This window comes from Tenebrio molitor, chromosome 7 (assembly GCF_963966145.1).
Source record: "Tenebrio molitor chromosome 7, icTenMoli1.1, whole genome shotgun sequence".
Taxonomy (NCBI): Eukaryota; Metazoa; Arthropoda; class Insecta; order Coleoptera; family Tenebrionidae; genus Tenebrio; species Tenebrio molitor.
This window is the reverse complement of record NC_091052.1, coordinates 1,100,956-1,123,363: the sequence shown is the minus strand read 5'-3', so window position 1 is coordinate 1,123,363 and position 22,408 is coordinate 1,100,956. Positions and strand designations below refer to the sequence as shown.

Sequence of the window (22,408 nt, the reverse complement as noted above, 5' to 3'; positions counted from 1 at the left end):
TGTAAAAAGTTTTCCTTTTTTTTTTCATCGAGATCGTTGGTAAACTTTTTAAAACCTTTCTGAAAATATTTTCTAAGAGGTGGTAGTGGGGTGTTAACGAGACTTCATCATAATATTTTCTGAGGCGGATGTGGCAAGTTTGTTGAAAGACCTCGAGATTGACTGAGTTAATTATCATATTTCTTCTTTTTCTTGGTTGTTTCTATTTACGACACGCAATTCTGTAAACTGAACTGAACCATGTATATTTTATGAAACCTCGACTTGTAGCGAGCAAAAAATTTAATTATCTTACGCCACGTCCGCACACATTTCCCCAGAAAAATATTCAGAAAACGGAAAGAAATCGTTTGCAAATATCAAATAATTTATTTAGATTTTAATGGAGAATACGGGCAGAGAAAGTGGACCTTCAGGCAGACTTTGTTTTCGACAGTTTATGTTATGAAAAATATATAATTTTCATCGACTATAGATTGGGCAAATTCCCTGGAAGTTTGCAACCTAAAAATAAAAGAAATCAATCAGTAATATTTGTCTGGAGTTGCTGCACGGTCTGTCCTCTTCGCAATTTTCCATAAAAACTTTCGCGGTTGACGAGCGTTTCAGGAAACGACTGAAAAGGGTTCATCGATTTTCAGCTTCCAACCTTACTCATTTCATTACTTTTATCCTATTTTTATACATTGTGCAAATCAATAACACTTTAAGCTGATGGAAGATGTAAACGGAGGACCAGTTATGAAATTATCTTCCATAAAAGTAAAATTCAAATTAAAGTCACGTAATTTAGATGTTTTTTGAAGCTCTCCATTATGCTAAAAGTAAACACGATCGCGAACTTTTTTTAAATAAGCTTCCAAAAAACTGCATTTACAAGTTAAATAATTGCTTTCACTGCAATGTTTAATTTTTATGGATCCAACCCAGTTGCGCATTCCCCTGGGTCATAAAAAATGTCACGGTAATTAAGAATTACTGTCTTTGTACAAATTGTTGATAAATACGCTACATTCTGGACCCTTTTTAGAAACTTAAATTTGTTGTAACACGTTTAATTAAGGCTGGCTCTTTAAATTCTCTCTGGTTATTAAAAAATCGAAAAATCGTTTAAAAATTCAAGAATCAGTAATGAAAGTAAGCCGATTTGGTTTTTGTCCTGTCGGGATTAACTTTAATAAAAATTCAACTGAAATTTAAATTCGAGTTGAAATTGAGTTTTGACGTGAAAAGGGTCATGTGACACTTCGGACTGCAAGTGACACATGTTTGGTCACACGCCAGAGTCTTGTAACATTATCTACAGGGTCTCTATAAATGATTGTCGGGTCCAGCCAGCCATGGAAACTTGTCAAATTTTGAATGTGCCGCTTTGTTCGGCAAATAATGAATGTCACATTTTCAGGTTAGGTTGTTGGCTTCTAACCAGAGACAAGTTTCAACTGTGCTTTACTCTTGCTAACATTGATGTATTTACTATTTAATATCAACACCAACAGGGGAACAATTATTGCCCCCATCGTACCGCCACACACTGTACAGGAATTGGTATGAGAACAAATCCCAAACAGATAAATATTGAGAACACCTTGTCCCCGTATACGACAATACAATACTTGATACTGCCTTTTTGTCTGCTTTAGTGCTTTCACATTTCTTGTTTTATGCTAGTGGTAAATACGACCTAGACTGAATTGTCGAATGTGGTATTGACTCCCATTTTTTCTTCCAATATAAATAACAGTGTTTTTCATAACAAATAAGTCTTAAGGTTTTTCAATAAAATCAAATGTATTCAACAACACTAAATAACGATAACAAATAGGTATTTTTTTTATAAAATAGATTGAGAATGTCCCCCATTAACTTCTAAACACTTGACAATTCTTCATTTATTTTCAAAAATATTTTGCAGCATTTCTTAGTTAAGGGTACAGCAACACTGCTATCCACAGTTCCACACACCAATTTTCAAAACATGTAAAGGAGTCTCTACAAATTGGTGTGGATTCTCAGCACTCCAAATTATGAAATTGAGGTGATTTTCAAACTGAATACATTATTAAACACAACTTTGATAATCTGCAGGTTGGAGTTCTTGTACAACACTAATTTTATAAAGATGCAGTTGTAGCCTATTTTTAATGATTTTGTGACAAGTGCATCGTGGTACACCAGATTGTTGAGATAAACAGGCTATGGATATCTGTAGAGTCTTTTCCACCATTTCTTTCAAATCCTCGAGTATTTCATCAGATACTGGTGCTCATCCTAATGATTTACCCTTGCTAATTGTTCTGATTGTTAAAAATCTGTTCACAATGTTGTTCAGATATTTTGATGGAATTCATTTTTACAAACAGATAATTATTCCCCATTACTAAACCTTCCATTTCGAAAGTAAAAAACAACAGTGAACATGTTCTGTTCAACAGAATAAACCATTGTAAAGAAAATAAAGCTAAAATAAAACATTAAAGCATAACCTCACAAATTTTGCCAGTGCATTTACCTCTAAAAACGGACGTACTTGCAATTTTTATTGAAAAATACTGATTTTTGGTGTATATTAACTGTGATTAACAGCGATAAAACGAATATAACCAAAACTCGACTGACAAGCGCAAACGAAACGTCATTCACTAATGTCAGAAGTGACCGTGAAAACGAACTAGAATTTGGCATCGGTTTCAAAAAAGCGGAACAGTAAAATTTTTTTCCAAGGCTGGCTTGACCAGACAATCATTTATAGAGACCCTGTAGTTCCCTACAAGGACAATTAAGTTTGCCGTGAATTATGGCCACCGAGGACAAGCAAAATATATGGAGTCAGAAGTGTCGCACGGAACAACTGTGACACTGATAGTTGGCATTTTTGGATTTTAATTAAAAAACATCATAAATTAAGTACAAAGGATAATAAATGTGAAAAATTCACATCACGATCTCCTAAATTAGATATTTTTTATCTGGTTTCAGGTTTGTACACACACAGAGAGAGATAAACTTTAGACGAGGAGTTACAATACTTTTTTTCGTCGAAGTTGCTTTGTAAATACCAATTGTGGAATTATCTTGTAAAAAAGCGGACAGGACCAATGTGAAGCTGGCTGAAATGTTCGAGATTATCCTTTCCCCTGATAAAATCTGACCATTGTTACGTTAAAAAAAGCCGCAAACACGGACGAACAACACGAATCATTGAAATACTCTTTTTATAAAATTACAAATTACTTAAGCGAAGATTTTAATCCGGACGGAGTGGAAGTCTAATTAATTAATTAAGACGGAAGCATCGAGCGTGGATTTATTTTTCTTTGGATTCAACTCGCTGGATCTGGTTCTTGTTTATTGTTTTTGAAACAAAATCACTCTAGGATTTATTGTTGCAAAAATTCGTTTCAAATTTATTAATTTAATAATTTGCAATTAATTTGGGAATGTGTTAATTTCATTAAATCGCAATATTGTCGCATTAAACCTTCGGGTCATTAAAACCAGCCTTAACTATGCAACGAGATTGGGCTTAATTAGCCTTGTTTCTGCTAAATCCCTAACTGAGCCTTAAAACTTCCTAATTGATTTCGTTAAAATTTCGCCATTCTCCGAAAATTATGTACATATTGTATTATTTAAAAACTGGTTAATTTTTTTGCCGACATTTTTCATGGCGAAACGTGGGCCGTTAAAATTCAACAGGAGACACTTTTAATGAGAATAATTAGTTAAAAGGGGCTGCGATATCGGAAAAGCTGAGTAAGATGTTCCCAAGACGATGCATGGACAAGACAGAATAAAGGAGCTGACGCACCATTATGTGCAATCACAAGCACTCTTTCCTCCTCACCACTTTACATAAATTCAATCAATATCAGCCGGTCGTCGATGAGAGGGTTGGCCGCAACTCAGATGAACCGAATTGCTGAGATAATGGCCCTTCGATTGCTGCCAATGACAGGTACCTACTGCTAATTTATCGAAATGGTTTTATCTCGATATTTTTCCAATTAAATAATATTCAAATCGTCGGAAAGCATTGTGCCGCCACCGGAAAAAAATTATTTATTTGAGAAAGTTGTTTGCGGCTTTCACTTTCACCGCCACAAAAAAACTCAGTCCAGGGCACTATTTATTGACGTCTTGGATGATTTGTAAACATCGATTGAACTATGATTTAATTTATTCACAACAGCACCCGTTGCATAAAAAATATTTACAACTGAAAACTCTAAGAATTAAAAGAAAAATAAGTATATCTTTTGCTGGAAATTGCTGCCGAGTGAAAAAACTCGATTGCGTCTCGTGTGTGATTGATTGTATAAAAAAGTGCTGCTTTACACACATGTTGCAAAAACCACAATTGTTCCTCTTTTAGCATCTACTAAGTATGTATTATGAAATATGTACCTTCAGAAGTGTGATCAGTGAATCGATTCGATTTGTGCAATAAAATGTAAAATCAAAAGGTTTTTGTAAAAAATATGGATAGAAATTGTTTGCACTTTCCGCTTTTTAACCTTTAACGGAAATTACCAACTTATAAGCTAAGGGTGTCGTAATATTAAAGCCCACGTAGGATCCAGACGGATTAAAGTGGCAAATCCTGGAGCCGTTGATATCAAACCTTAAACGGAGATTGTGACATCAGTTTGGCGCCATAACCTGAACGAAACGTCTCATAATATGTTTGTTAATCGAATTAACTGAACAGGATTAGAACCAATTAGCTCCTCGCGGAGACAACCACAGATTCTTGTTTAAAAACAGTCACGTTTTCCAGTTTTTTCCCCAATGTGAGACCTCCGAGTTTAATTGTTCAACATCCTTTAGCTTAATTTCACTTTTAATTGAATTTTCTGAAAGCGTCAGGGTGAGGCAAACCTCAAAACACATTTAAATTGAATGATTAAATTACCTGACTAGGAATGAGTGAATTAAGTACGTTTATCTCCGTTCACTTCTCTTATAAATGGATTTTGGAAGCGGTTTTCAATAGACAAACTCAGTTTCGAGACAGACTAAGAATGAGAAGTTGTCTGTTTATAATAAAATTCGAATTGCAAACAGTATAGTATTATTACGTGTGCGGTAGGCTACATTTTACAGCGCGAGGTTTTTAGTTTGAAACACGACGGCGAAGCGGGAGTGTTTTAAGAAAAACCAAGGGATGTAAAATGCCTACCGCATTAGTAATGTATTAATCTTTTTGGAGGTCCGCGAAAGCTTAAAATTTTCGTGTGAGTTTACACACTCCGTGCGGTAAAGTGACAGAGAGTTTGCCTAGTGCGTAAAAATCCAGATACCGTAGCTGTTCAAAATATGTAAGCATGTCAATTAAAGTTAAGGAGGGCAAAAAATTCTTTCGTAACATTTTTTTATCCACTTCAAATTTGAAATTTACTTGATGATGCAATTTAGTGTGTTCAATCACTTTATGCTTGACGCTTGTCTGCGTCGTGTTTCGATTCATCCCTTAATTTTAAAAACAGTTTAAAAAATAATTCATCTTTTTGCTCATGCAAGCGTAAAGGCTAGTCAGCATACGAGATGGAGTCTGATTTTCCACGTACTTCATAATTATCGCGGTCCAAAAATTTTAATAACTCTTCCTCCTTCATGTACTTATTTGATTTATTTTTAGAAAGGCAGTACATGATTAAATTTTACAGACCCCTGTCTAAAGAAACACAGAATTCTTTTTTTTTACCAAATGACAATTTATTGACGAGCTTAACTTGACTAAAGCCTCTAACTCGACATTTAACTGTCTCTCAATTGACGCAATGAGAGTTTGCATAAAAGCTTAATGAAGTTAGTTCTTGTCATTCTTGTCTGAGTGTTCGAATGATTAATCGTAGCAGACATTGTTTGTGATTACGTCATAATTCTAGCTGACGTGAATGCAGTCCTCAAACAAAACAAATATATCAAGTAAATCTTGGCGTGAAATTTAAATTCGAGAGGTACTTGAACTCCAAGGGTAGTGAAAGCTTTCCCACTCACTTTCTCTAAAGTCAAATTCCCGAATTTAATTAAAAAAATATCAGCAACCTTCTGGAACAATTCCAGCTTCCAGTATACAATTTCATAAAAAAAATCTTTAGCGCCATATTATGGCGTTTCTTTGAATGGGATTATATGACACATTTCAGCCCCCGTCATGAAAGGAGATATTATTTCCCGCCAGCTCTCCCCCGGGACATAAGCATGAATTTGACATGATCACTGTTCCAGTCATATCTTATTTAAATTACGTTGCGACTTTATAAGGAGGGAAAACCAAAACTGGATCTTATTTGTTTGTAGTAGGTAGTCTTCGACCTGAGCTTAACCTTTGGAAACCCAGCTTCCAGCAGCAGGAGCTCTGTAGTACCTGCCGAAGTGTGCTTTTATTCCAGCTGGATCTCTTAGTGGGCGTGGTTCTGTTGCTAAGCAGCGAATGCTGAAGGGCCACTGTAAACTGACGCGCCAGTGTCACTAAAGCTCGCTCGCTGAAAGCTTCACCGAAAGCTCCATGGAATATACGCTGTTTGTATAATCGGTAGAGGATTGGTAGTAGTGGTCGAGGAACATATTGTGGACGTATTTATTACCGGCATCTGTAAGTTTCTCGTTTTATCGTTGTTTTACAAACAATTGACGGTATTGATGTGGGTAACAGGTGGTCCCGCTTGCATTTTGTGTATGTGCCATCATTTTTATTCACTCACAAATATTCTAATTAAAGTTGGACGCGTTGTGCCGTTTTTCAAAATTACGATCTACGCCGGCTTCTTTAATTTAATTAGTGTCACATACGCAATGCCCCACCGCTAATTTGGCTAATGCAGCAACACCCTTTCTGCTGCTTTATTAACATCTACTGCCATATGTTCCGAGTCGCGTACAGCGTCTTTTAATTTAATTCTGAAAGTAATTCCAAGATTTGTTCGAATAAACTCGGAGATTTTTACTGCGGCAGCCGTTTTATGACTGATTAAAAATCTAATGTGATTGTTAAATGGGAGTGCATTGATTAGAATTTTTCAGGTCACGTTAAAAGCAGACCTTTTAGTTAGGGTTCGAGATTACAACGGTCGAGAGGATCGCATTAATTTTGAAATATTTTCAGTTTAGTGTTAAGTCGGGTCGTTTTAGGGGTGCTTCAGCGATGCGATAACTCTCCAGCTTGGTTTCTCACAGCGCCTCATAAGATTAAATACAAAAACCGATATTCTTTCATGCTCATATGAATTTACATCCTCTCATAATTAAATTTCCGAATTTACAAATAAAATAACATGTTTGTGATTCCCAAAAATTGTGAATTTTGAGAAGGAAACGCTTCTCTGATCCTATTTTCAATATAGCTCTGTTAACAGCGGAACCTTCCTAATAGCGGACACTTAAACTCCCCGAGGGTGACTGCGGTTGGGAGATTTCCTCCGTGATTATTGTTACAGCTTGTTCTTGTAATTCGGGGATTATATTTTGATAAATTAAATTCCGCCGAAATCTTCGCCCAAATTCATTTTTTCATGCCTAATAAAGTTAACACTTTGTTTTTCGCTAATTTGATTTATACGATGTTTTTCACTGTTGTATAACACCATCCAATTATAACTTGCAAAGCGAATTCCTTTGAGATGCTTCAAAGAGTACGAAGCTGATATTACCGGTGTTGGAATTATTATTAAGATGTTTTTGTTTCTCACCACGTTTTCCGTATCATAAAGGTAAAATTAAATTTTCCAAGTTGTTAGTTTATGTACCCTCGACGATAAATTTCTTTAATCGTTGGTTTTATGGGAGAAAATTTGCTTAATCTGTATCTTATAAGTAAAAACGCGAACGAATATTAAATGGGTTAATGTCAATTTTATGTGTTTTCATTTCATTCAATTTTCTTTTACACCGCATTAGGCGATAAATTTTGCCACAACTTAACAGAAAGAGAAGAAGTAAAAATTCAAAACTTTATTGTAGAATTTTCTTTAATGGTGATCAACAATTCAGGTGACTGTGTCTTAAGTCTTTTTGAAACATCATAACAAAACTAGAATATGCAAAAATTAAATGAAACTGTATTTATCTTGTTTTTACCTTTGAAATGAGGGATTTCTCCGGATACAATTTTAGTGAAATTACTCGGCAATACTTGCTTCAGAATTTCTAGATTTCTATGAGCGGATTTTAATTGAAATCAGCATCTAACTCTGGCACAAGTTATTATAAACATAACTGAGTTGCTAAAATTAATTTTCTCATAAAATATTCTCGGGGAAAATGTTATCTGACGGCTCGCCTAGACATTTAGTAAATTTATCTTTCAAATTAGTTCACCTGTATAATCACCTGGAATAATGCCGTGATTAAAATAACAGTGGCGATCGATACTGCAAAATCTCCAATTTCAATCACTTCACCTCCGCCCCAAAACCAAGTATTTCGAATTTGTTATCCTGAAATTTTATACCAAAATGATTAACGATTCATAATCGCTATTTTCTTCCTCGAAGTTGAGCTTTGCTTTCGCCTCGTGAGAAGCTTTAATGCAATTTAAATTAGTACACTTTCTATACAAGAAAAGAGTTGGGTGGTTTGCTGATTATGATTGATAGTGGTGTCCGTCAATTTTACAACACTCTACCCTAAACATTAATCAGTTCAATTAATTTCTTTCAATCAGGGCTGATGGACCCCAATAATAAATTAATTGCGTCTAGGATTGAATTACGTAACGAGGAGTTTTAAGTGATCGCTACATCATAAACCCCTTCTAATTTTTTATAGTGCTGCGGATTTATCGACCGCGATGTGGGGGTAGAATCTTGCAATATTTTTACATACCACCGTGGTAACTATTTTACCGGATTCACGTGAATATTTTAGGGTTTCGATAGAGCTTAATTAATTACGTAATTTAGTAAAACAGACACCGTAAAGGTTGAACCTGCAAATAATGCAGAACGTGGAAGCTGGGAGAATATGAAATCACTAGGTGCCTACATTTCGAGCTTATTATTGATTCGTGAATGCCTAATTTGACATGTTTTGGGTTCTAAATTTGCTGTCGCGGCATCAACTGTGCACTGACGTTGCGGAATTTAATAATTGATATATTTTAGAGACACTATGTATTACTTAGTAACGAATCAGTAATTAGTCATTAATAAGAGAGCGGTGTGAGGTAACTCACCAAAATTGTAATTATATAAAATTAATTGGAAAGCGATAATTGCATAAATAAGGCAATGAAAAATCATGTGGCATTAGGCGTACGAAATTCGATAACTACTGTAATATTTCTTACAAAAAGATAAAACAAAAGTGCTTTACATTCTCTGTTTTGAAAAAAAGACCAATCCTACAGAATATTGGTTAGTGATGGCTTTTTCGTGATATGTTCCAATATTAACTGTTAGAGCTGCGGTTTTCAGGTTTTGCAGTTTGTATAAATTTATGAGGGATCTTGTTTGAATAAGATTTTAGAGTTAAACAAGATGTTCTGCAGTAAGGGTAAAGGTCAGTTGATTTGTTTATTTTATAACATATTTAGAACGCTCTTCATCTGTTAGTATTTCTAACAGATTTATTTCTTTCTGAAAAATAAATTAAATCCTTACCTATCAGTTTTTAATTGTTTTATTTCTTCTAAATAAATTTGTAATTTAATTTACTAAATTTAATCAATGTAATTACTGGTGAAAGTCAGAAGAAGAAAAAAGCCATTTCGAGTACCTCCATTTCCTTCAATTTTCACTTCATTAAAACTGAAAGGAATTCATTAAAGAAATCCCTGTAGCACTGCTAGTAATAGCGTAATTTTATATTTCATTAAATTTTTTATTATTTTTATTATTAACTTTCCTTAAAAGCAAAATTTGAAAATATCAAGTGTTTCTGTAAATATTCTCTCGCATAATCACTGTTGTTCTACTTCCGGTTTTTTATTTAATTAAGTAAATGCACCAAAATACAAAGTTCTAGTTCAAGGCCAAAAAGTGCATCTTTTTCGTCCCAGTTTGAGTTTTCTGGCCGAGGCGTAGCCGAGGCTTGAAACAGTCGAGGACAAAAGGCACTTTTTGGTAGAAGTGCACATGAAACTTTTAGGCGACCGCACGAATTACAAAGCAAAAGACTTCATTGGAAAAATTACAAATTTATTTTGTATCTACCTTTTTCAAATAGATAAATTTATTAATACATGTTAACAATTTTTTTATAGTACATATTTGTTATCAGCTTGCCAACAAATCTAGAAATTTACTATTTGCAATACAATTACTTATTTACATAATTTATGGTGACACGACAATGATCCAACAGATGGCGCCACGGTCAGCGTCCGAAAAAGTGCGTTCGAAAAAGAGTTACTTTTCCTCCGCTTGTGAGTACCTAAAATTGCCGATTTCATTCAATATTGTGGTATGTCAAAAAAATGCAAATAACCAATGTGATAAAAATGAAACAAACCCCTGTTTTCTGGGTTTAGACAATAAAGTCGTTTAACCTTGAATAACCTTCGAATTACAAATCAGTTCGTTATCAAGATTCACCCGAAATTAACATTATTGTTCCATTTAAGTCAATAAATTATTTCACCTAACTGAAACGTTAAAACACTCTAAATAATGAATGAACCCCGATGTAGCGCACAGAACGTTTAAAATATCTGCAAAGTTTTTATCAAACATTTGGAAATCTGATTTACACTTGAATTCTAAATAAACCTGTAGTGTTTAATGTTGTATTCATAAAGTCAAAAGTTGTGTCGTATTGGAGATAAGATAATATCGATAAACTAGGTACTACAAATCTGCGGAATGAGCATTATTGCGTTTTTACGACTTAAACAAACCGGAAACATTCCAGGTAGTGATAAAGGACGATTGAATTGAGTGTTAATCTCAGGAGAGCGACCCTTGTCGAAGCTAGAATCGGTAACAGAAACCAAATAAATTTAGTACAAACAGAAGGACAAACGGGACATCAAAAAGCGTAGGCAAGGTTCGATATCCTGCCATTTGTACATGCCGTGAAAATTTGAATCGACTAGAATGAACCGAGAAGAAAAGTTTCGGGATATCGAATAAACTGTCTGATGGTAAAAGTTGGGTTTGGAGCGGCCATATTGATTCTCTTGTGGTTTCGGCAGAACTAGTTCCAAACCCCTAACAGACTAATCCCTCTTCTAAGTTCGGCAACTGATCGTATTATAGTTGGACACAGTTTTTTAATAATGTCTAGTCAATCAGTAACGGATGTCTGCTAGACAAGGGGAAATTTAATATCTGAGCCGAATTTATCCCAGCCCTCATCTAACTTTGATTCCAATTTGTCATCCAACCTATGTTTCTAGGTTAGTAGTTGTTGCTATAGTAACCCCGATCGCCTCCAAGAATTTCCCTCTTTTCATGCTCGATTCGATGGTAAATTGCTACGATACCAAATTTATGTTATGAGAACAAAATCATTGTATGCACAGTAATTGCAGCTTTCGATCCGAGCCGAGTAAATGGATGACGCCTTGCAAATTTAACCGCCTTAGACGATTTAATACTTCAGCCTTTCTTATTCATGACAGCGCCGTCTTTCTGTTGAATAAACAAACTTGAGGCTTCGGTCTGAATTTTAACCTTGTCGGGTTTCAGCGGCGGGACTCCGATATTTTCCAGAAAGCTGCTGCGAAAATACTATTCAATTAATACGACGATGACATATCGGTGCTTCTGATAGACAGCGCAATCGTTAATGGAAATGAAAGGAACACTGTTATTGTTGACATTTACGAAACTTCCATCGAATTTAATTATTTCTCGTAATCTACGAGACGGCGGGGTGAAAGCTTTTAGCCGAGGAAAAAAGTGAGTGGAGCGAACGAGGAGGATAATGATAAGGGTGTATTGCCAATTACTCCACTGGTGGAGTTTTGTTTAGGTCACTGTAACACGATTAGAAATGATCGAAGTCCAGTTTTTATTACGACCAAATGGAATTACAAGGGTTGAGAAGAACTTAAGGCCTACCCGCTGTAAAGTGGATGCATTATTATTAGACTCGCTTATCAGGACTTAAATTCGATCGGTTTCATTTTTTGTCAGCACGTTTATAGCGTCTGCGAAGACGAGTCTGCAAAATAAACGACTAGTTAGAAAAGTGATAAATTTTACTATTTTATTGCATGCCAAAAGGAAACGTTTACGACCGAAACAATTTCGAATTAGTGAAATATATCACAAGAGATTGGGTCACGTCAAATTGGTGAAGATCGATAGTGTCGCTTTTGAAAACTTTATTTTAACACAGCTACGAGTCACGTACGTTGACATCATATCATAGAGCCACACAATAAGTTTTCACTAAGTTTATGAAGTCTGAATTTATTTAAGGATTTATTTAGAGGTTCGTGCTAAGCTAACAAAGTCACAAATTGCTGTAACAGCACTACGAACACGCTGAACGGAGTGAGCCCTTTTCAGACTGGAATTGATTTATAAACGTCAAACGACTGCTGTTCAATCTCGCTGGATTTTTTTACCAAAATTTGTATTTTTAAAATAGAGAGCACGATTCAGTGCATCTACGTCAGCACTGGTCGGCACAAATAAAAAACGATACACGTCTGAAACATTTATCAGAGCAGTGGACTTTAACTGCAGACAGTGGATTTTTTTTTGTACCACGAGAATCAATATCATGCATCCAAAGTGAGTCTTTTTTCACGAGTGAAATAGTAGAGTAGATATTTGCGACAGGAGTAATATGCAATTTTGCCACACTAGTGCGGTAAAGAAGTTATTACGACATTCAAATGAATTTAAAGGACGTATATTGTTTGCAAAGCCATTAAGAACGGAAATCAATATGTGGGACGTCTTTATCTTCCAAGAAACAATGAATCGGAGACTGTATGTAAACAAACGCATCAAAAAACGATTGATTGATTTCTTTTATTAACCGGTTTGATACAAGAGCTCTTTGGTTTGATTTTTGGCCTCCTTACGCTATTTATAAGAACACACATTTTAGTTTTTTTTAAATATGTCAGATGACGAAAACGACATTTTTCTATAACCGGAACGTTATAGATGTGGATTAGGGACTTGTAGTTAAGTTGGCACTATCAGCAAAAGTAACTAGGCGCGCCTATAAGGTATTTGGAATTTATGACGGATCTCGCTAACGTACAGTTCAATCATAAGTTTTAAGCGACCTTGAGTTTGATAATCCACATCTAAAACATTTTTGCTATAGATATAAGTAAATGTGACTTAGTCGAATTAAGAAAAAGGTTAACATGTTGTAGTCCTTTTACCTCACATTATACGTGATAAACTGATAAATGAAGTCCCAGAATGTGAAATATTTTCTTGAAAGTGCGTCCGAAAAAGAGTTACTTCTTGTCCGCATGGGAGTTCGTAAAATTTCCTTTTTCATTAAGGGTGCCTAAAAAAGCTTCATATGTGGATTCATCTCTTGGGAACATGTTATTTTTGCCAGTTTTATGATAATGTAATTATCACAGATAACAAGACATCTTTCATTGTGCCTCGGTTGTAACAAATGTTGAAAATAACGGTGGAAAATGCTTCTAGTGAGGTATTAGCAAGTCAATGAAATGGAGATCCACTCTAATTATTGTTGGTCGAGCTGTAATGTAATTAGTCCGGGAATTATGGTGCTGCTCGATGTTATTTAAAATTCAAAAACTCAATAATACGCCTCAGGATGCATATCTCTGTTAATCTGGTTAATTATTAGTTACAGGTGTTATTTCCCTTGTTTAACAAGTTTCATTAACATTAACGTTTTCATTTTGTTCAACTTAATCATAAATAAATACAAGAAAAAAATAAAATAATTATCTGCATCAACTTTAAAATTTTGACATTTACTCAAACAAAAACTTCATTTAGCAAAATTAAATTCTTTTGAGATGTTGAAATTAAAATTGGAGGGAACTAAGTCTAGAAGTCGGTGTAGGGAATTGAGAATCTTATTAAATTGTGCCAAGTTAAATGCTTCGCATGATTTTTAAATAACAACGAACAATATTATTATAGTGCATGAAAAAAGCTTGAAGTTGAATGAAATTCTGCAATTATATATTAAATATACAGCTGCTTGTTTAGCAGAAACCCGTTCTTTGGTGAACAATATGTTAATTACTTTGTTTAAAACGAGAAGACCAAAAAGACAACAACAGTGTTTGCTTATGCAAAATTCAGGGTTGGTTGGTATTTACAATTTGTTTGGTTTAAATGCGAAATTATTAAATTTCTTTCAGGTTTAAATAAAGAAGTAACCACCCAAGGGATAATTATGTAAAACTTCAGTTACCTTTGGAAAAACGCTACTTACCATAAAATGTGTAAACACATGTATTACATAAAAAGATTTTTATTTTAACAGTGGTACAACGTAATAAAAATTTTAAATTTTCGTTAAACAATAGCTGAAATGGTGGAATTCAAAATATTTTTATGATTTAGATTTATTTAAATTTTATTTTAAATTTTTATTATTTTACGGACCTATTCCAAATGAATTTTATTGCAGTTTTATTGGTTCATATAAATTTAATGTTTATGAAAAGCGACGAATCTAACGGCTGCATAATAAAAGGAGAAACTGTTTCATTTAAAAAATTATATGTCATTAACAACTAATTAGTCACTAATAAGATTCTCTCTCGTTAACAATTATAGATGTATCCATCAATTTACGTAAATTATATTTAATACGTTCACATTCCTTTTCTAGACTCCGTTGGTTCATTTTGTTGTTGCATTTCTTAATTGCACATTTTAAGGGTTAATATACTACAGGGTGTATCCGAATTCGACCGACAAACTTTCAGGACAGATTCTATGATAAAAAATAAGCATAAAACTCTTAATACATATGGGGTCAAAAATGCTTAATTTGCCAAATAATCAAAAAAAATTCTACCAGCAACAAAAGGATTATTATCTCGCAAACTAAGCGTTTTTGACCCCATATGTATTAAGAGTTTTGTGCTTACTTTTGATCGTAGAATCTGCCCTGGAAGTTTGTCGGTTGAATTCGGATACACCCTGTATAATTTTTTCTGAACACATTGGTGTGAACTGAGCACATCAATGAAATCTTCTATCGATCTGCATTAGAGAGGATAAGTGTAGTTGTAATTCTTCGGATCAACCATGTTTATATTGAGTACGTATTTACTATTTTGTTAAAAAGAATTAAGTATTGCTAACATTTTTTTAGAATGTATTTATTATTATTAAAAAAATGATTCGTAGGACAGTGTAGAGTGAATATTTTCTGGCTTGTCGGATTTTTGTCAGTCATTACTTTTAATTTACATCGCGTCAATTCCTGCGGGTGTCATTATCGGCATCATCAAAATTCGCAATATTGATTCATGAGAAAGGGCGTAAAATTCGCGAGAAAAGTGAAGCCGTACGCCATAAATCCAATAAAGCAATCTTAACATGATGAATGTATGCTAAAGATAAGGCCGTCCTGAGGAAAATTGCGCCTGAAAAAAGAAAGCGTATTAAAACCGAAATAAGGAGGCTGCAACCGCGCAGACATCGAGATTGATGGAGAGTAAACAGACGCTTTTTACGCCTATTTCGGAAAGACTCCGCAACGCCTCTTCCGTATCCAAATAAATAACTCATTAAACAAGCCGACATCGATTTTTGCGCTTATCTGCATCCGACGGTTTTCTTAAAAACATGGTGAAATTGAATGGCCATCTTCGTCTCCATTAACGTTGCCACGGGTAACGACGAGAAGAAATATTACCGGAGAACTTTGATGTTGTACAAAGACTCGCGACTGATCTAATTTAAAGAAATGTTCTTGTATTCAAGTGGAAGTATGAAAAGGACGAAGAGGGCCACGGAGAGATTAAACGGAAACGGTGCTTTAGGCAAACGTCAAAACAAGGATGTCGGGATAATTCTTGCTACTTTGTAATATCGCATGATAAATTCACTCAGCTTCTTTGCGAAACTTATAATTAGCGGTGCTCCACTAACTTATCGTTTCAAATGGAATAACTTTGCTCTTAAGAACGTCTCTTAATCTGTGCTGAAATTTATTCGTCTATATTTTGTTCTGCTCCAAGAATTTGTCTTTTATACTTCCACTCCATGCGATGACACCGTCTACAATTTACGACAGAGCGCCATTTAAGTAAGAATAGTACATTAGTCATAAGTCGACTTAAATGGCCGAAACTTCACCATCGAACATGTTCAAAGGACAAGTCAATTAACTTCGTTACGAAACTGTTCTTCGGTTTTGTTGCCTGAAATTAATTTTAGTTTCTCGTTTGAACGTGGCAGTTTTATTAAATTATCAATTTCGAATAACACTGATCCGGCTTTATCCCATACCTGACACTTATTAAATTTGCGGTGGATAATTTAAATTTCATCAAAACGCCTACACCGTAATTTTTAATGTATATTATATACCTATCACTTTTATCGACTTTGGTGAAAAAAGCTAACGATTCCTGATATAGTATATGTCTCAATTTAACATAATGGAATTTTACTACAACAAAAGAATGTCGTTTTGTGCTTTGACCAGTTGCGACCTCAACTTCGTCTCGGTCTTCAATCTCTGGGCTTAGCACAAAAAGTCTCACTTCCACTCTTAATGAAATAATCTACTAGTATAATCGTCTATTAAAAAAATGCGTTACTCATTTTTACACAAGCATCTAAAATACCCATAAGTTTAACGATTCCAGTATTTTTTAATGATTTCCAATATATATACAGGGTGATTTTGAAAGTTGTGCAGATATTTTAATCACGAGCTATTGGCTTCATGTAGAACTCGGAAAAAATGTTTAAAAAATTCTATGTCAAAAAATAAAATGACATTTATGATATACAGGGTGTATTTTTAAAATGTGCCGAAATTTTACCTACGAGGTTGTTTGACAACGTAGAATACTAAAAGCAATTAAAAAAAATTGTAGCTCAAAAAATAAATGTAATTTAATTTTTTGACATAGAATTTTTTAAATATTTTTTTCGAGTTCTACATGAAGCCAGTAGCTCGTGATTAAAATATCTGCACAACTTTCAAAATCACCCTGTATTTGCACCTACCAGAACTTTTATTGTTGCAATTATAAATTTTGCTGTATTGATCCTCCTACGCTCGAGTACCGGTAATTGCTCAAATATTCTTTACTTGAAAGCAATTCGAGTTCAAACTCTTCGAGTCAGAAATTTTTGTTAAAGAGACAAAGATGATCCGTGACTTATAAACTTTATCCTGATTCCAATATAATTTATCCGGGATTAGATTACGGAAATATAAGAAGATATGAAACTTGCGCAGTTTAGTCGACTACCGCAAAACGAATGATTGCGAACCAACTACAAATTGGTATTTTTCACTTCATTCGTTCGGCTTTCAATAAAATCTCCAACACACATTAATTTAGTGTCAGTCGTGTTGTTAATTAAATTCGCCGTATAAATTATTGACAGCGAAGCGATACGAACGATACGATACTGCTGACGGAATATTTTCCCCAGTTATATCGACTAGACAGGAATCGGAATGCGATTTATACAACTTACCCACAATATAAAACTTGCATCAAAAATATAAAGAAATCACTTCGGACCATCGAATGCAAAAGTTAAAATCCAATATCGAATGCAAATGTAGGAATTGGAGTTCGAGATGTGCGATAATACACCAGAAGGCACAATATAGGTCAGAGTTGAACAATGTTCGAAAGGCTATGAATATGAAATGCACACAGTCTGTAAAGTGGTAAGAGGAACAAGCTGTAGCCTCGCGTGACCGTTCTTGTATAATGGAACTCTTGTGTCCGATGGGGGTTTTAAGGAGCACTCAACACCATGGATTTCTCAAGATTTAGGAGTGCATTTGACACTTGGATACGCAACATCCTTCCCCGATGCCAAATTGTCCAGAAGTTCGGTTCTATCATCTGTAAAATTCAAATGGAAGAACTTGTTCCGGGTTAATCGAATTCACCAGTTTCAAAGTAATTTGGTTTTTATGGCAAGGAGATTAAAATAGTAACAAACCGAGATCGGTTTGGGTCTATCTTGCACAAGATAAGAGGGACGCATCTGTTCAATAAAATGTAACGATACACTGTTTCCTTTGGAGTTGTAGCGGTTTTTCCGGGATTACTATTGTGAGTCGTATGAAAATTAGGTTTGTTAGGACCATGTTGCGTGTGCTGTAAAAGAAGGAAAGTTTATTACGTTACATTAGCAAAATTAAAGCATGCAACGCATTTGACATGATTTATTTAATTATAATTGCAAAACCGTTAAAGGGTAACTAACCACAAACAAAGATGAGACAAGCTGACACGACAATTTTCGACGGAAAAATTTTAATTAGCGTTGATTAGAATTTTGAATAATTGAATTAATTTCGCTTGTCAAGATAAATTGAATAACGAATGCTCCGCTAATCATTTTCTTTCCCGACGTTAACATGACGCGAAGGATTTTCCATAATTGCCACAAGTTTCTTAAATAGAAGTGAAAAATAGCTTTTTGTACTCTGCGAAAGCTTTATTGCACAAATGTTCTTTGAAGTTGTTGCTTTTAGATGTAATGAGGCAAAAACGGTGTTTCTACGGGGTGAAATGTAAATTATTTTTATTGTGCCAGAGAATCTGTTCAATAATGTTTAGTGTAGTGGACATTGATGATTTTGTTTTTCGATAAACTTTGTGTATGTTGTTTATGTTTTTGCCAAAATCAAATCGGTTTTGTGTAAAGTTCTCGGTAATTTTAGTTCATTAATTACCTAGGTAGAGAACTGGAACATTTTAACATTTAATGGTGTAGATAAATGTAAAATAATTATTTACTACTTCATAACAGACAACTTTTAACATCAGATTAAATGAACATTTGTCGTAAATAGGAAGGTATCAGCACTGATTGTTTCTCACATTCGAACAACATTTAACCAATTTTATTACTCAATATATTCACTTAACTAAATATATAACATTTTGTATATTACGTGTTTTAATGCCCTCAGAAAAAAAATCTTATATCTTCAAGCGCCTTTATGTATTTCTGTAGAAACAGTTGAAGTGGCTTTTTTGTAACAGGACTTGAAACAGTTCAAATCTTAGGAGTTGAAATGTCCACAGACGGCTCGATCGAGTCAAATGTAAGGTCATTTGAAGCATTTTTCACGATTTATTTATTAATAATTACATGAAATATTTTATAATTAAATTATTCCTATTAAAAAAAAGCCTCTAAATTATTACCCAATATTTAACGGGTGCCCCACTGTGGTGTAACACGACACACGAGTCGCCCAGGTGCACAAATGTCTGTCATCATAAATAACAAAGCAATGAGTAATGCGCGTGTTCAAATGAAATCCTGGGCTGGGAAGACTTTGGAAACCGTCAATTGATGTGCTTTTTAAAGCATAGATTAATGTTGACAGCTAACCTAAAATTTAGAGCCAAAAAACTTTCTTTTTTTTCTTTCTTTGCAATGTTTTATAATAACTTAACGATTCCTAGTCTCGAAGCAAATATCTCAGGGCACCCTTTGCTGAAAACAAACATGTTCAATTATGTCCCGATTAAACTTAAACCAATGTCATTCTTGTCAAACGGCGGGAAATTCAAACTTTACACTGTTCTAAACGGTTTAATTTTCCAACGCCTTCTCAGCCCAGGATTTCATTTGAACGCGCGATATTTCAATGTATTCGATCAATTAATTTTGAAATATATTATACTTCTGTGAAACTCTTTCTTTCTTAATAACTGAATTCACTTTATGGTATTGCTGGAAATAATTTCGAGTTGTTAAAGCAGATATTGAAAAGGCATTACTAGACACGCCAGGAAGACAACATGACTGAATTGAAAAACGTAAGTCTTTATAAAGCTGTTTTGTATTATCTTCTGAAATGTTATTCCAAGACATATTTCACGGCGAATTGACATTTTTATCTCAAAACTTGTGCGATATCAGCCAACAATTTAATTGTTTCTTTTCCGATTTTGAGATTGTTGCCAAGTATCTCGTGTATCAGTTGTCTGAAAGAGACAAATAAACGAAAACAATTATAATATCTCCACACAGACTCCATTATAAGAAACAAATAAAACCATGTTTGTGGAGACACTTGAGACACGCTGGATCTCTTACAGTTCCGACCAGGACAATATAGAAAAACTTCAATAGGAAAGGACTCAGTTTGTAGACAATAAATTTGGAAGGACGACGAGCTGATTCTTCTGTTTCGCTCAGGTGTGGGTTTATTAACAGATTTAGAGGACACAGATTGACACTCTCGCGTCGCTGTATTTAATGTGGATCAATAAAAGTCATTACGTTGTCAGTGTTATTAATTAGTGATATTAATGATTGAGTATGGCGTGCGCTTTCGAGACACACCTGTTGTTTACCTCGTTAGTAGTAGGCTTGGAGGTAGGCTTCATGCAAAGCTTATCGAAACCGCAAGCTTACGAACAATCTCCGTTACGCAACAGGTGCCCTCGGCCAAGGCAAATATCATAAATTTCTCAATGCACTGGGGAAACTGTTTTTCCAGAATGGGAAGAAGACTTGTTACAGAGCAACGCCTGCACAAAGACTAATCCTACAGTGAAAATTAATCTTCTTGCGGCACCATAACTCGATTCACGTCAAAAAATTTTTGACCGTCATCCCGATACGAAGACAATGAAGTAGAGCAGATGGAACATGGCTCTGTTTTCATCGTGATCGATGTTTCCTGACACGCGACGCAAGATAACGAGGACTCGTTGAGAAACAACCCTTTGTTGCCATCTCAATCCATTTAATATCCCATTCATTTGGGAACGTTTCTAAGACGCATTGTCTTTCTTAATTAGTCTATTTTGGGGTTAATAAATGTAACGGAATGGAAATGTTGGGTGGTTATTTTCAGATGAAAAATGCCTTCCTGTGATTATTTTTCTCAAAGGAAACGCTAAATAATATAAACATCTCAGTTTTTTTTTAAATGTAATTTGTTTCCAGACATGCCTGTTCATCGATCTGCAGTAGGAAACGAAATGAAAAGATGATTTAGATATGGAAAGTGGTTTTCTTTAGGAAATCGTTTAAATTAATCTTGGAAAAAAATATTGAACAGACTGACTCGACTTTCCGAGATAGTAATATTTATGTCAACATGTTGTCAAATAATCATAGCAATGTGTCACTATTCTACGCATTAATCGTAAATGTTAAGCATATCAAAACATTGGACGTGTATTAACTACATAGTATGTATGTATTATATACAGGGTTAGTCAAAAGTATGGAATGGGCGGTTTATTTCCGTAAATAAGAACTTTATAACAAAATGTCTTTAACAATAGTATATTATGCACCTAGGGAGTGAAGTGGATGATTTTTACTCAAGGTGCCCGAGGGTTGTACAAAACACTGAGGGTAAAACTTATTCACTCCCGAGGTCCATATACTATTTTTTGCACGACCCAATGATTTTAATTGAAAGGAGTCCATCTCGTTATTGAAGATTTTTCAATTTTGTGTTGACCCTTGAACAACTTTTCATTACTACCTTCCGACCCTTATCTAAAGCTAGCGGACATCTACATGTTTTAAAAGATGTCTTCATTGACTTAAACTGATATATGGATAAGTCAACTGATAAATGATAATTCTTAAACGTCAAAAGTGTCATCGACAAAATTTCTTATAATATGTTATATAGTTATATTTATTGCGGCATCAGGCGATTCAAAATCAAAGAAATTCCTTTTCGAGAGGATTTCCCTTCCTATTCAACGTGGAAACGCTGCAAGCATTCGGGGCACTTTTACAGATTCCGCATTATTATCGGAAATTTTAGTATTGTAAACCAAAAATGTTATGTACTTAAGTTGATTAATTATGTATACTAGGAAAGACATACCTAGTATCGTAGTCAGATTTTGCAATATTTATAAGCTTTGATAGTGATTCGGTTTTCAAAGAATATTTTCCGTTTTAGCCATTTCAGTATTAGCTGTACTGAAAAAATAAAGTTAAAATATATTATTTTTGCCTAAAGATAAGAACGATGCACCTAAACTTAATTTATTAAGAAGAGTTCTTGGGACTTATTCAGTTCTTTTACTTTATATCTCCTGAAATTTTCCTACTTACTTCTCAAAGATATCAACTTGTAAATTTAACATTTTGCCGAACGAAAACTTTTCTGTGTCAGTATCCTGGCCGGAAATAATAATGCGTACAAGAAAAATTTTATTCGTTTTCTCATTTCGTATTCAATCCTTATTTGCCCAAGAGGATTTGAATTGTTTAAGATTAAAGTGGGTTTCTACATTCGAATAGAAATGAAGTGAAATATCTTATCGTTGGGCTGCTTTCGTTTG

At 34.4% G+C, this 22,408-nt stretch overlaps 1 protein-coding gene across 7 annotated transcripts in view; it reads left to right on the top strand.

The window, feature by feature from the left end:
* LOC138135799 (Kv channel-interacting protein 4) overlaps positions 1 to 22,408 on the top strand; it is a 200,175-nt gene that overhangs the window by 141,411 nt on the left and 36,356 nt on the right. Inside the window, exon 1 of one of the 7 annotated variants that reach the window (XM_069054694.1) lies at positions 6,445 to 6,601. The exons of the other annotated variants lie outside the window; for them this stretch is intronic. The gene's annotated coding sequence lies outside the window, so the exon portion shown is untranslated. Of the gene's footprint in view, positions 1 to 6,444; positions 6,602 to 22,408 lie in introns of those variants that run through there. 7 annotated transcript variants of the gene reach the window in all.